Source organism: Podarcis cretensis, assembly GCF_951804945.1.
Source record: "Podarcis cretensis genome assembly, chromosome: 8".
NCBI lineage: Eukaryota > Metazoa > Chordata > Lepidosauria > Squamata > Lacertidae > Podarcis > Podarcis cretensis.
Genome location: NC_137177.1, coordinates 14,929,783 through 14,944,285, shown reverse-complemented (window position 1 = coordinate 14,944,285; position 14,503 = coordinate 14,929,783). Strand labels below are relative to the sequence as shown.

The 14,503-nt window shown below is 41.0% G+C and overlaps 2 long non-coding RNA genes across 2 annotated transcripts in view; both read left to right on the top strand.

Moving 5' to 3' along the window:
* Positions 1-14,503, top strand: part of LOC307221758 — a 251,803-nt gene that overhangs the window by 192,997 nt on the left and 44,303 nt on the right. The window lies entirely within an intron of this gene.
* LOC307221811 lies at positions 610-5,353 on the top strand. Its single transcript, XR_013841542.1, has 3 exons — positions 610-845; positions 3,577-3,702; positions 5,158-5,353. It is a non-coding gene; the product is annotated as an uncharacterized lncRNA (long non-coding RNA).

Below are 14,503 nucleotides of genomic sequence, written 5' to 3'. Positions count from 1 at the left end.
CCTGAAGCCTATGTAACCCGAGGTACCACTGTAAAGGTAAAGGTAAATGACCCTGTCACGGCTAAAAATTGGCTGCTGTTTCTTTAATGCTAAAAGAACTAAGTCAGCATGAGTCAGCGGCCTACAATGACTCATGCAACCTTTCACCAAATTGTACCTGCATATATAGAGTGGTCAATGTTAGTGTGGGTGTGGGTTGGTTGGATGGTAGAAAGCTAGTTGCGTTTGGTATGTTTAAAAGCTGTCGGTCATGGTTGGAGAAGGAGACGTTTTAAGAATAAAAGCAGCATTCTGCAAAGTACTCGTTCTTAAGGACTCTTTGTGCCAACTAGGGTCTGAGAACCAGGCAAAGGAGGCAAAGGAGGTCAGAACCATTTTTCTTTTTTACAAACACTGACAGAACCCTGAACGGTTAAGTCCAGTTTAATTTCCTTTGGGGTGTGGCACTCATCTAACTGGGTCACCCCAGTCACTCTTTGCCTATTTGGCTCTTAATTGCTTTCTTGAGTGCCTTCACCATTTAAATTGTAAATTATCTATATCAAAAAAAGTAATCAGAAGCATCTATCAGCAACTAAGGAGATCATAACCAATGAGCTTTGCATTTCAGTATCTCCCTCTTTATCTTTGTAGTGAAAAAACAACTCCCATTCCCGGACCTCCCTGAACTAGTTGTTCCCAAGTGTTCCCTGTGATATGAGCCCATTGCCTTTAAATCCCTCCAAGTAAGCCTCTACCTGCATCAATTCCCTTGTTGATCCATCCCTGCTCTGAGTCTCCTAATCATTCTAGAATGCTGAAGGCACTCCTGAGCGCATGTCTCTTCTTGGCCCTTTTTTGTCCTGGTAAGATTGGGAACATTTAATAATCTAATGATCTTTAGAGAACTTGCTACTTAGGAGGGAAGGGGAGTTAGGAGTGTAGATCAACACCATAGAGAGCAAGGACTGCTGGGTTACCAAGAGAAAGTAGGGGAGAGTCAAGAGATTATTTCTTGTGATGTCATACAGATAAACTATTTGTTGTTGTTGTTTAGTCGTGTCCGACTCTTCATGACCCCATGGACCAGAGCACACCAGGCACTCCTGTCTTCCACTGCCTCCTGCAGTTTGGTCAAACTCATGCTGGTAGCTTTGAGAACACTATCCAACCATCTTGTCCTCTGTTGTCCCTTTCTCCTTGTGCCCTCCATCTTTCCCAACATCAGAGTCTTTTCCAGGGAGTCTTCTCTTCTCATGAGGTGGCCAAAGTATTGGAGTCTCAGCTTCAGGATTTGTCCTTCCAGTGAGCACTCAGGGCTGATTTCCTTAAGAATGGACAGTTTTGATCTTTTTGCAGTCCGTGGGACTCTGAAGAGTCTCCTCCAGCAAAAGCATCAATTCTTCGGCGATCAGCCTTCTTTATGGTCCAGCTCTCACTTCCATACATCACTACTGGAAAACCATTGTTGGCAAGGTGATGTCTCTGCTTTTCAAGATGCTGTCTAGGTTTGTCATTGCCCTTCTCCCAAGTAGCAGGTGTCTTTTAATTTTGTGACTGCTGTCACCATCTTCAGTGATCATGGAGCCCAAGAAAGTAAAATTTCTCACTGCCTCCATTTCTTCCCCTTCTATTTGCCAGGAGGTGATGGGCCCAGTGGCCATGATCTTCATTTTTTTGATGTTGAGCTTCAGACCATATTTTGAGCTCTCCTCTTTCACCCTCATTAAAAGGTTCTTTAATTCCTCCTCACTTTCTGCCATCAAGGTTGTGTCATCTGCATATCTGAGGTTATTGATATTTCTTCCGGCAATCTTAATTCCGGCTAGGGATTCATCCAGCCGAGCCTTTCTCATGATGAATTCTGCAAATAAGTTAAATAAATAGGGAGACAATATACAGCCTTGCCATACTCCTTTCCCAATTTTGAACCAATCAGTTGTTCCATATCCAGTTCTAACTGTAGCTTCTTGTCCCACATAGAGATTTCTCAGGAGACAGATGAGGTGATCAGGCACTCCCATTTCTTTAAGAACTTTCCATAGTTTGCTGTGGTCGACACAATCAAAGGCTTTTGCATAGTCAATGAAGCAGAAGTAGATGTCTTTCTGGAACTCTCTAGCATTCTCCATAATCCAGCGCATGTTTGCAATTGGGTCTCTGGTTCCTCTGCCTCTTCTATAAACGATGCCTCTTCAGATAAACTATGTCATGTAGAAAAATAATGAAATATCCCACTCTAACATGGAAGCTGCATTTCAGCAATACACAAAAAAATGTGGATCTCTATCTCTGTGTGAGTGTGGGTGTGGGTGTGTGAGGGTAGGGAAACAGAGGGGGGATTTGCAAAGGCAAGAGATTGCCAGATGAAAATGTTGGGCATGATTTCAAAGTGCAGGGAAAGTGCTAAGAAGGTGAATAAGCTTTTCTTTAGTGGGAGAGGTGGAGAAAATAAGCCTTAAAAACAGGACAGAATAATAATTCCATTGGAATAGAGAGTAAAAGTTGCTTTGGAAAGGAAAGGGAAGAAGAAAAAGTTTGGCCATAGCAGGAAGAAATTAAATACATTTTACAAAGAAACACAGCTTCAAATCTACTCCTTGGAACAGATCACATCAACCCACTTGTGGGGATCCAGATTCATTACTACTACTTGTTGATTGTGGAATTTTGGGGAGCTGAATGTGATTTGAGTGTCAGACAAGGATCCAGGAGGCTAGGGTTCAAATCTTCAATCTGCCACAAAGCTCACTGGGGGACCCTAGACCAGGCACTTTCCCTTAGCTTAACCTACCTCACAGGAATCTTCTTAGAATAAAATGGGGAGGGGGAAACCATGTACACTACTTTGAGCTTCTTAGAGGAGGTGGCTGCAGATAAATAAATGAATTAGAAAAATAAGAGATTGACAGCAAGTGAATTAAGAGCAAGTGTACATGGTTTTCCCCTCCCCATTTTAAGAGCAAGTGAAATTGATAGATTGGTTCATCCCTAGTCCAGGATCCTGTCCTAACACTGGTCAACCCAATGACTATGGGAAGTACATAATCAGGACCACACCACAGCAACACCCTGGGTTACTGTGGGTTCCAGCAACTGTTATTTCAAATATGCTACTTTTGATATTGGAGGTAATACATAGCCGTCATGCTCAGTAGCCTTATTAGTCTTATTCTCCATCAATTTATCTAATCCTCTTGAAAAGTCATTGAAATTGGTGGCATTCAGTGCCTCTTGTAGAAAATTCCATAGTGTAATTGTGCTCAGATCTAACCTTGTGACCAAACAGTGGTATTTAAGTCAGATTCTGGATGGGGGGGGGGAGTTGGTTGCGGGAAAGGGAGGGTACACCTCCTCACTTCTTGGAAATAATTAAACCAGTGTTCTGAACAATGACTACAAGAGTTTTACTTAATGAGTGTTTTACTCATTTAATTTCATTCTCTTCTATTAAAATGCTTATTAAATTGAACACTTTTTAATTTAAAACGTTAATTCACGATACCTCCTCCTGTGTGTCCCATTAAGCAAACAGCAAAGCAAAATGATGATGATGATGATGATGATAATTCATGAATCTTTTCCTCCTCTCCTCAGCAGTATTTCTGGAGTGCAAACTTAAGTTTAACAGGACTGGAATGACAGATAATAGCAATGCAAAAACATATTGTAATAATAATGTTATGTATACCTGTTCTGCCCGTGTTCTGCGTACAAATATAGGTAAGATTTGCAAATCTTTTTGTCTTTGCTGTTGGATTTGACCCAGGTTAAGATATAGGTGAACTTTAAGGGTTCTACTAGCATATAGAAGTCTATGCTGGAGCAACTCACCTATGAGAAAAGTGAGTTGAGGAAGCTGTGACACTTCAGCTGTAGATGAATTAGAACTCCCATCAGCCTCAGCTAGCCACCCACCAGTCAGGGATGATGGGAGATGCAGTCCAACAACATCTGAAATGAGGAATGAATGGCTTGCATATGAAAATGGGGAATTTAACATCACCTGATCACAAGCAGTGGCTGAATTTGGGTGCTGATTGCCAAGCTTGGAGAAATTGATTTGCATCAACCAGAATTCCCTATTGAGACAAACCAATGAACTCCAGTTTAGTTTTGGTTATCAAACTAGGACAAGAAACCTGGAATATAAGCTGAATATCCCTTTTGCCATAAATGACATTAAAATTGAGAATCCTTTCCCAGATGTATAAAATCTATTCAAAAGCTGAGCAACCAGAATGGGAGATGAAGGTGCTTCACACTTTTATGGCTCCTTGAGTGGGGCCTCAAGTAATTTTGAAATAATTGTCAGTGATCAAATGATGAGGAAGGAACTAACATGAAGGAAGTATTCCTGTAGTTCACCTCTTAAAAAGGGTTTCAGTTACCCAGCTTGATTCAGAGTGGGTCCCTCCACCTGGATGGTCTTTGGTTCCTACTTCAACCATTGGTTAAGGTTGATTTGATCCCTTTGCTTGTTCCTGATTCACCCACCCCTTCTACCCAGGAGGGTGTGGGTGTCATTTTGTGGTGCCAAAATGCCTTGGGGCAATCGTGGTGCTTGCTTGACCATCCCTTCCAACATCACTGCTACATTCTTGGAGGGAGAGTGGTAAGGGGGTAGTAAGATTGGTGCAATGCAAGTGTCTTGCCAAGTGTCTTGTGTTCAACAACAGGAGTTCAGGGAAGCATGTCCTGAACCTGCAAACTGTTAGGATCAACTATAAGAGAGAGTGCAGTGTATGGCAGATGTATTGTCAGATGTATAGAAAAAGGCCTGATTCTTCATGCAACAAAATTTGACCTAAAATGAAGTTCTGCATAAATTCCAAATTTAATGCATTTTGCAAATTATTTGTGAACATACACTGATTTATTGAAATCTAACTATTAAATTTTAATATGGTTCTTATTTTATCTTTTATGTATTATAACTGAGAAACATTTTGATTTATCTTTCCTTTTATGATATAGCAGTGCACACATATTTAAATAAGTAAACAGCACCTCACTTTAGATCGCCAAATTGAATAATATTTTACATATTGTTACTTTTAAAAGGTCCTCATTCAGGCAACACAGAAAATTGGAACCATTATAATGAATGTGCTTTAGGAGCAATAAACCGCATTTCCCCTCCAGATCCTGATAGTTCTTTCAAATTCTTTTTCATAGATAAACCTGAAGTGCAAATTGAGAATACATGTTTGTCATCCAGTCATTGTTACGTGGGCGATTACAGCTTCACTGCAGCGGATGGTAAATTCTTTGAGATGAAGGTGCAATGCTGCAACACTGACCTGTGTAACAATGAAACTCTCAGCCGTAAGTTTTTGCATCATTGTAGAATCATTAACATGTTAGGGCTGTGCACTGGATTTGGCCAAGGCTTGGATCCTTAGTCATTCAGCAGTACTCAAAGGACCTGTGCCTCATTCAAATGGGGTGAGACAGCCCCAGATGGCTGCAGTTTGGGTTGAGCAGCTCAGGACTATTAGGGGCTCTCAACGGGTGGGAATTCAGATTGGACCTCTGACAGAAAGTCAGGCATGAAGAGAAACTGTGAAAAAGAGGGGACTACTAGGCAGCTTTGTCTCTGCCTGAGAAGGAATGGGTTGCCTTTCCAGCCAGGCCTCTCCTTCTTCCTGTCCCTTGAAGCAGCAACATGAAGGATCAGATATATAATTGGATACCTAAGCTCCAGAACAGCTCATAAATAGCTTGTGGTCCCTTCAAGTTCACTTTCAATTGGATGTTTCAAATATGGACCTTACAACCCACCTATCTTACAGCATTCTCTGACTTTATTTATTTATTTATTTATTGGATTTATGTACCACCCTGTACCTGGGTATCTCAGGGCAGTTCACAGAAACTCTTTGATAGCTCATTGCTGAAGAGCAGAAGAGAGACAGAATCTCTGCACAAAAATGGAGGACTAAGAAACTATATTTTCAGAGACGCTGCACCATAATCAATGGCATGAATAGATTCAGAGAGATTAAAGGAAAAGAAAATTTACACTCTCCCACCCCACTTTGGGTAAAGGTCATTTATCTCAGAGACCAATGGTGACTTGGTCAGTCCTGAACCCAGATTGTTTCTAGAGCATGTTTTCATCCAAGAACACTGCCCCAGCAAAAGTGCCCCAGCAAATCTGTAATTTCCTAGGGTGGATTCCATTTATATAACACAGAGATACAAAAACAGACAAACACATTAACACGCTCACCATACTTTTGATCTTTGAAGTTCCTGATCGTAACATGCTGGCTGAAAATGGTCTACGATGCCCATCCTGCTTCTCCAAAGGAAGGGAAAAGTGTAAAAGTGAGAAGACCGTCAACTGTCTAGAGAATGAGACCCAATGTGTTGATTTTAGAGGAGCTCTTATAACAGGTAACAATGCTATTCAGTCAGAGGGAAAGGCCTAGTCATCAGCTCTGTTGCACAGACTCTGTCCTGATCTCCTTTTCTCCCTTCCTTCATCTCTTTTTGCATTGCACATTGTTGGAAAAGTGAGAGGGATCATATCTCTTACTGGCTCCACTCTGCACTCTTCCTTAATGTTTTGCCTGCCTGGACTTTGTCCTTTAACTTTCATAATGCCACTTGCTTGTCTAGAAGCAGGATTCAGATCAGGATGTTTATATTAAATAGCATTCTGAACAAAAGAGGAAAGTGCATTCATTGCTCCACCCCAGTTGCATCTGGATCTTTCCACCACTGGGATGCAGTCCAGGACAAAATGTGTGCCTCTTTCTCAAAAAGCATAATTCTTATGTAAAAGAAATGTAATTAAAGGTAAAGGTAAAGGTAAAGGTACCCCTGCCCGTACGGGCCAGTCTTGACAGACTCTGGGGTTGTGCGCCCATCTCACTTAAGAGGCCAGGGGCCAGCGCTGTCCAGAGACACTTCCGGGTCACGTGGCCAGCGTGACATCGCTGCTCTGGCGAGCCAGAGCCGCACACGGAAATGCCGTTTACCTTCCCGCTGGTAAGCGGTCCCTATTTATCTACTTGCACCCGGAGGTGCTTTCAAACTGCTAGGTTGGCAGGCGCTGGGACCGAGCAGCGGGAGCGCACCCCGCCGCAGGGATTCGAACCACCGACCTTTCGATCGGCAAGTCCTAGGCGCTGAGGCTTTAACCCACAGCGCCACCTGCGTCCCTATGTAATTAAATTTCCTTAAATTCTGTGACCGTGAGCAGTATCTGGCTAACTCAGACCATTAGTGCAAGGATTTATAGTTGTGCAACAGAATTTCCACACTCTTCTGCCTGTAGGTGTTCTTTATCCTCCTAAAAGCTGCTCCTGTCATAATCTAAACTGCTGTCATAATCTAACTGAATTCGTAAAAAGGTAAATCGCTTTATATGCATTACACCACTGTGACAACAGATGGCAATGTGGAGTCCTATCTTTCTGCATGGCTGTTTTCTGAATCGCTGCTTTCATGTGCCTGGATCCAGCCTTACATGCACACCTCCTTATCAACAGAGTTTTTGAGGAATAATGCTCTTTGGATAGGGACCAAATTTACCACACCCTTTCTTCCTGAAAAGAAGAGGGGATTGGGAATAAACGGGGTAGGGGTATATGGGCTAATTTGCCTCTGGAGGGAAGAGGCAGAGTCCAGGCCATTTGAGCTGCCCTACATTCCCCCCTCTCATTCTCCTGCCCTTTGCAGCCTGGGTTTTGCTAGTTTCACTTTTGAGGGCTGAGTAAGAATTTGGATAGCAGTTCCTGATCTGCTCTTGGGATCCCCCCTCTCTCCGACTTCATGTTAGATGTGTTTAACATGAATATATATATGGTAAAATAAAAGGAGGATTCTCTGGATGCTTAGGTCACGTTTGGGACACTGAGGGAGCCTCAGTTGGCATCCAACCATCCTGAGACAATGAAGTGCATCTCCAGCTTTTTATGTAGCTGCATCACCCTGTTCTCATGCCAGGATCACACACTCAAGGCTCACAAACAAGGGAGGGAGTGTTGTTTTCCAATATTATTGTGTGGCCACAGCATGTGCCTTTTAACAGGTCTAGGAGGTGGCAGAGACAGAATTCCTTGCATTTTAATGCAAAGTACCTGACCACAAGAATTTGATTTTGTTAACATAGTTAATCAGGGCAGTTTTCAGAACCTCTAATTTCATTATATTTTATAAATAGAACCTGTTTATTAACAAACTTCATGTCTTGAGACTCTTTTGGGTATGATGCCAATTTTGATTTACATCTGAGTAATTTTTTTACCTGAATTCCTAATGTTGAAAATGTTCTGATGAAATTATATTTTTCAGATTTCTTAAATATACACTATTTAAAACTAACATGTTAAAATTCTCATTCACCATCACAGGCACCATCTCTTATTCCCTGGGAAAAGGACTAAAGTCAACACTTTCCCCCTTTTTTCCAGGTCCTCTTTCCCCCATGTTGTTCACTTTCAAAGGTTGTGCAACAACAAATTTTTGTGCCATCCGGAAAAATGGAAGATCTTTTATTGGAACTAGGATAATTGGTCTTCCAGTTTACGAAGAAAGCTGTTATAATGCTTCACGAATCTCACGCCAGCCTGAACAGGAAGGGTAAATGGGACAGTGTAGAACTCCTCCTTTGTATTCCAAAATCCATGGCAATGAGGGGAAATTGGGGGCTTAGTGGTGAAATCCAGGACTCCGGATCTCTGTTTCTTTCTTTCTTGCTTTTGGTGGAGGTAAAGGGAAATAAGAGCAGAGAAAAGGGGTTCAGAATGTGGGGATTGTGGATTCTAAATACAAAGAACTCTGTAGTGTATCATTCAAAAATAGTTATTTTTTCATTATGATCATTATAATGGAAAATAAATGGTTATGGGAAATAAAATGCTGGTTCTCAGATCTGTTTCTTTCTGATACAAATGCAATTAATATTTAGCTGAAGAGATTACAAGAATAAAATACATAAAATTGGATAAAAACAAAATAATATACATTGCACAGCTAAAATCATTATTGTAATCAGACAATTTGTTAGATAAGAGGCTTCTCCTCTGAAGAATTTAATTTAGGGCATTTTTTCAGCCATAATTCACTGGAGCTCAGCTCTGGTAACTCTCATGTGGGTAAGAGAACAAGGAAGAAGTTCATGGTGAGCTCCAACAGCTCTTTTTCTAGAAAAAAACACCAATGGGCAAAAGATGTGGGACATAATATACAGATGACAGATTGGAAAAGATTATGGAAAAATTATAGAAAATTTATGGCATGTATGGCACTTAAGGAGAATTATATGAATATGATGTACAGATGGTATTTAACTCCGGTTTAAGTATCAAAAATGTACAAAAGAAAATAAGTGTCGGAAGTGTAAAAAAGCAGGCGGTACCTTTTACCATATGTGGTGGCAATGTAAGGTTATAAAAAGTTTTTGGGAAATGATCAATAATGAATTGAAAAAAAGGTTAAAATAACATTTGTTTAAAAACTGGAAGCTTTCTGAATAGGTATAACTGGAATGGATATACCGAAAGAATACAATAATCTGTTTATATCCACAACATCAGCTGCACGGACATTGATAGCCCAACATTGGAAAAAAGAACAAGTCACAACCAAAAAAGACTGGCAAATTAAACTAATGGAATATGCTGAAATGGCTAAATTAACTGTAAAACTAAGAAATCAAGAAGACAACAAATATATATAAAAAAGAGTAAAAATGTTTATTGCATATTTACAAAAGCATTGTAAGGAAATTAACACAATAACAGGTTTTCCAAAAAATAAGAACCACTTGTAATATTAAGGACAATGTTAAAAATTGGGAATAATTAAGGATAAGGAAATTATAGACATGTACAATATAAGATAATACAAAAGAAACAGGGGAGGGAATGGAGGGAAGTCAAAGGATCTGAGTTATCCCCAAATACGGTGTGATTGATTATGCAGAGTGAGGCTTTCCTGCCCCCCCTCAATTTTATTCAAGTTACCAGTGCTGACAACTTCGAAAAGGAGCAGCTTTGGAAGCTCAAAGATAGTGCAAATGTATTTATTCTGTTACAGATTCAGTTTTAGAGGGGATCCCCATATTTGTGAACCATAACAGATTTGTGGGTTGACTTTGACTTTGTTTCTTTTAAACTGCTTTTTAATTGTCTTTGTTATTTTTTAAAATTGTTTTAAACTGTTTTTATGTGGGGGGGTTATTTGGCTGTTTCTGTAGATATAGTGTTTTTCTATTTTAATTTTATCTTGTGAAACACCCTGAGATGTGTGGATATAGTGCAGTATATAAATTGAATTTAACAACAACAACAACAGGTTTTGAGGGCTGGGGGAATCAGTGTACCCCCTTTATTCCAACAGAACCTTGATAGAGAGTTGACTGAATTGATAATCAATATATTGTAACTTACAAAGTGTTTATTCCAACTGAAAAGTATAAACCTAGATATTTAAAGGATTTGACCTGATCAGTAATGTGCTCCTCACATTGCGACTTGTGTTTTTAAACCTATTGGCAGAAATCAAAAGATTAGCTTTTAGGTTTTATTGTATTACAAAGTCTTTTTTTTCAGATGAATACTTCAGAATGCAGAAGAATATATATAGCAGACAGGGTTACAGGACCCTTGGGGCAATCATGGTGAAGCTTCAGTGTCAGGATTCAGGTTCAGTTTTCCAGTCAATGGAGAATCATTCCTCGACACAACCAGCTTATCTCTCCTGACATTGAAGTGCAGGCCAGGGGCATGGCAACTGGTCTATCGGTCTCTCCTTGTTGCCTTCAGACAGGGTGGAATAGACAGAGCCCCCCCCCCCATTCCACTGACTGAGCAGTCTGGCAGGATACATTGGTCATGCATGCAACAGGCATACTAAAAGGACCCCTGACCGTTAAGTGCAGTCATGGAGAACTCTGGGATTGCGGTGCTCATGTAGAAGAAGAAGAAGAAGAAGAAGAAGAAGAAGAAGAGGAGGAGGAGGAGGAGGAGGAGGAGGAGGAGTTTGGATTTGATATCCCACCTTTCACTCCCTTTCAGGAGTCTCAAAGCGGCTAACATTCTCCTTTCCCTTCCTCCCCCACAACAAACAATCTGTGAGGTGAGTAGGGCTGAGAGGCTTCAAAGAAGTGTGAATGGCCCAAGGTCACCCAGCAGCTGCATGTGGAGGAGCGGAGACGCGAACCCGGTTCCCCAGATTATGAGACTACCACTCTTAACCACTACACCACACTGGCTCTCTAGCATTACTGGCCAAGGGATCCGACGTTTGCCCACAGACAGCTTCTGGGTCATGTGGCCAGCAAAACTAGGCCGCTTTTGGCGAACCAGAGCAGCGCACGGAAATGCCATTTACATTCCCACAAGAGCGGTACCTATTTATCTACTTGCACTCTGATGTGCTTTTGAACTTCTAGGTTGACAGGAGCAGGGACCTAACAATGGGAGTTCACCCCATCGCAGGGATTCAAACCGCTGACTTTCTGATTGGCAAGCCCTAAGCTCTGTGGTTTACTACAGTTACTACAGATACAGAAGCATACTATTTCCTGTCAATTGCTTATGCCCTGCTCCTTTTGACTTTGGTTGATGATGTCATATGACATACCACCCCAAAACTTCCATCCCAGAAGTGCCAGCTTCAAGGGCCACCATGAAATGACTTGGTGGGGAGGGGACCATGTAACCCATCTGTGATGAGGGCACACCTCTGCCCTCTTGCAAGGAGGAATTAATCACCTTCCTGACCCAGTCAGCTTTCCCCTCCCTGCTGGTTTTCCTCAGACAAGAGGGGCAATGTCCTTCAATCTTACCAACTAAAACGCTTCCAACATGAGAGGCCTAGACAGTGCTCTGGACACCCCGTGATATTCATCTGCTGTAACAGCAGAGTCAAATTCCCAGTGGATGCAAGCAATTTTATCCTCAAAATGCTTTGCAAACAGGTCACAGCATTGACAAGTCACACATACATTCCCCAACTCCCAATGAGAGGTCCTCCCCATTTTCACCTTGAAGCTTTCCTTTTCTCACCCAGTCTCTCACCCTGGGAGATGCCCACTTCTCCACCTCTCAACCTAGTTACTGGCACCAGGTTCACATTTCCCACAACCACCAGTTGCAACACATTAAGCATTTTATTTTATTTTATTTTATTTTTAAATCTCTGACCAATGTTTCATATCATCATGTGGTTGAGATATCTTAAATTCTGAGATTTAGAGATACTGATATTCTGTTAGTATAAGCAAATACGAAAGACACGCCAATACAAAGAAATTGAGTAGAAAGAGGAATATTTAAATAAAATTAATAGCAATATTGATGGTGATGATGATGATTTTAGGGTTTATGAAAGAGAAAACACCATAAAAGTAAGAAAGGGAAAAGAAAAGAAAGTTGGCAATATGAGAAAATCTAAAAAGATAGATGAGAGAGAGAGAGAGAGAGAGAGAGAGATGGATTACAAGATGAGATGTAGCTTATGAAAAGGATCCATTAACACTCTTGCTAACAATTCTTCCCTTCTGGTCCAGGGGACACCTGTGGGTACAAAGGACATCTGGGAGATTCCAGAAAGCAGGAGCTAAATGGACCACTCTCTGTTGCCTGATGTCTCCAGCAAAATATATCACCCAGGATGCCAAAAGAGTACTGAAGTACTGCTTTGGATCAAGAGTGTATCCAAATATCCACAAAAAGTAAAGAATACATATTTATTTAAGAAAAGTAAAGAATACATATTTATTTAAGAAAAGTAAAGAATACATATTTATTTAAGAAAAGTAAAGAATACATATTTATTTAAGAAAAATAAAATAATGGTGTAGCTAGAACCCTGTTATCATATCATAAGAGATAATAGAAGAAGGTCACTTAGGGCCTCTTTGCTCTCCTACTTTGCAGGTTCGCTGCGTTCTGGGAGATGGTGGGACTTGAATGCTTTCTAGTGATAACGTATCAGTTGGCTGTTCCGGCTCTGCTCTTCTCCCATTATCTCCCCTCATCTTCCTCTGAGCTGTGGCCTCCTCTCAAATCTCTGTTGTATTTCTTTTTGTTTTGTTTTCTTCCTTTTCCCATCACCATCCCTCACCCCTCACCCCACCCTTGTGTTAGACTTCCAGTCTACTCAATTGCAATTTCTTTCCACTTCTATTACTTTCTTTCACACACTTTTAAACCAATTTTCTGCTTCTTTTTCTATTACACATTGTTATCCATCTTATTTAGAATTTCAGCATTTAAAACGGAACTTGTTTATTCTAATAGGAGTTCTGATTTTTCAATATGGCTTTGCAAGTATCCTTTAAACACCTTCCAGTCCTTGTCTATCTTCTCTTTTGAGATCCTTCCAATTTCACCCATTGGTTTGGATATATTGTATTACTCCAATAATTTGGCAAGCCAATCTGTTTTTGTCAGTATAATACCACTTTTCCAATTTTTAAATCTCTGTTGTAATTCTGAACCATCGTCTTCTTCTCTGGAAGGGTCAGGTTGGGGAGATGGTCTCCACCATTCTTCCTCTGTTTAGTCCCAGACATCACCCCCCCCCCCTTTCCACAGTCCTCCTCCACCCACCCTAGTGGTTTTGGTACATTGGGGTAGTGTGTATGAAACACTCTTTGCAAATCTGGTGCATGGACATGTTCTGTGTGCTCCCATGATCTTTCTTCTGGTCAACACCCCTTCCACGCAATCAGGTATTGCAACTTCTTTCTTCAAATCCTGGAGTCTAGAATTTGTTCTAATTCATACTCTTCTTCTCCTTCTACCATGACAGGAGGTGGAGGTGCTTGTCTAGGTGCCTGGTAAGGTTGTGCAGGTACAACCGGTGACAAGACAGATCTGTGGAAGACGTGGTGAATCTTCCTGGATGGCTTTTGATCACTCTGTCATTATGAGGGCCTTCTTGAGTATATGCTTCTTCTTTATATAGTTGCTTTCGACTACTGCCCAGGCTAAGCAATATAGAGGTGTGGGAGCAGTGCAATGGTTGGGCAAGCCCCTTCTTTCTGGACTGAAAGAAGCAGCAAAAGGAGGTCTCCTGGCTGGAGGTGTGAGGACAGGGTCCTAGTGTGAAACGACCTTCTTCCAAAGCCTAGTAAACACAAACTATGCTTTGGGAAGGAGCCCTCATGTCTCTTTCCCAATGCCATTGCCACCCCAGGAGCTGCTTCCGTTGCCCTTCTCTGGTGGCAGGGAGAAATCATGACACCTGGAATCAAGGCACAACCCATGACAGCTTAATGAATTCTGTGGCCATTCTGGCCAAATTGGGACTGTTAAAATAACTTTGCCTCCAAGGTGAAGAATAATTAATAAACATAAATAATTATGATGATAATAATAATAATGATGATAATAATAATGATGATGATGATAATGATGATGATGATGATGATAATAATAATAATAGTAGTAATAATAAACCTTTATTGTCACTACACCACCTGTGTGCAGTGATATTAAATGAGCTCCCCTCCCGTCCCCCATACACTCAGTCTTGTTCACACTCTGTGTGCTTGTCA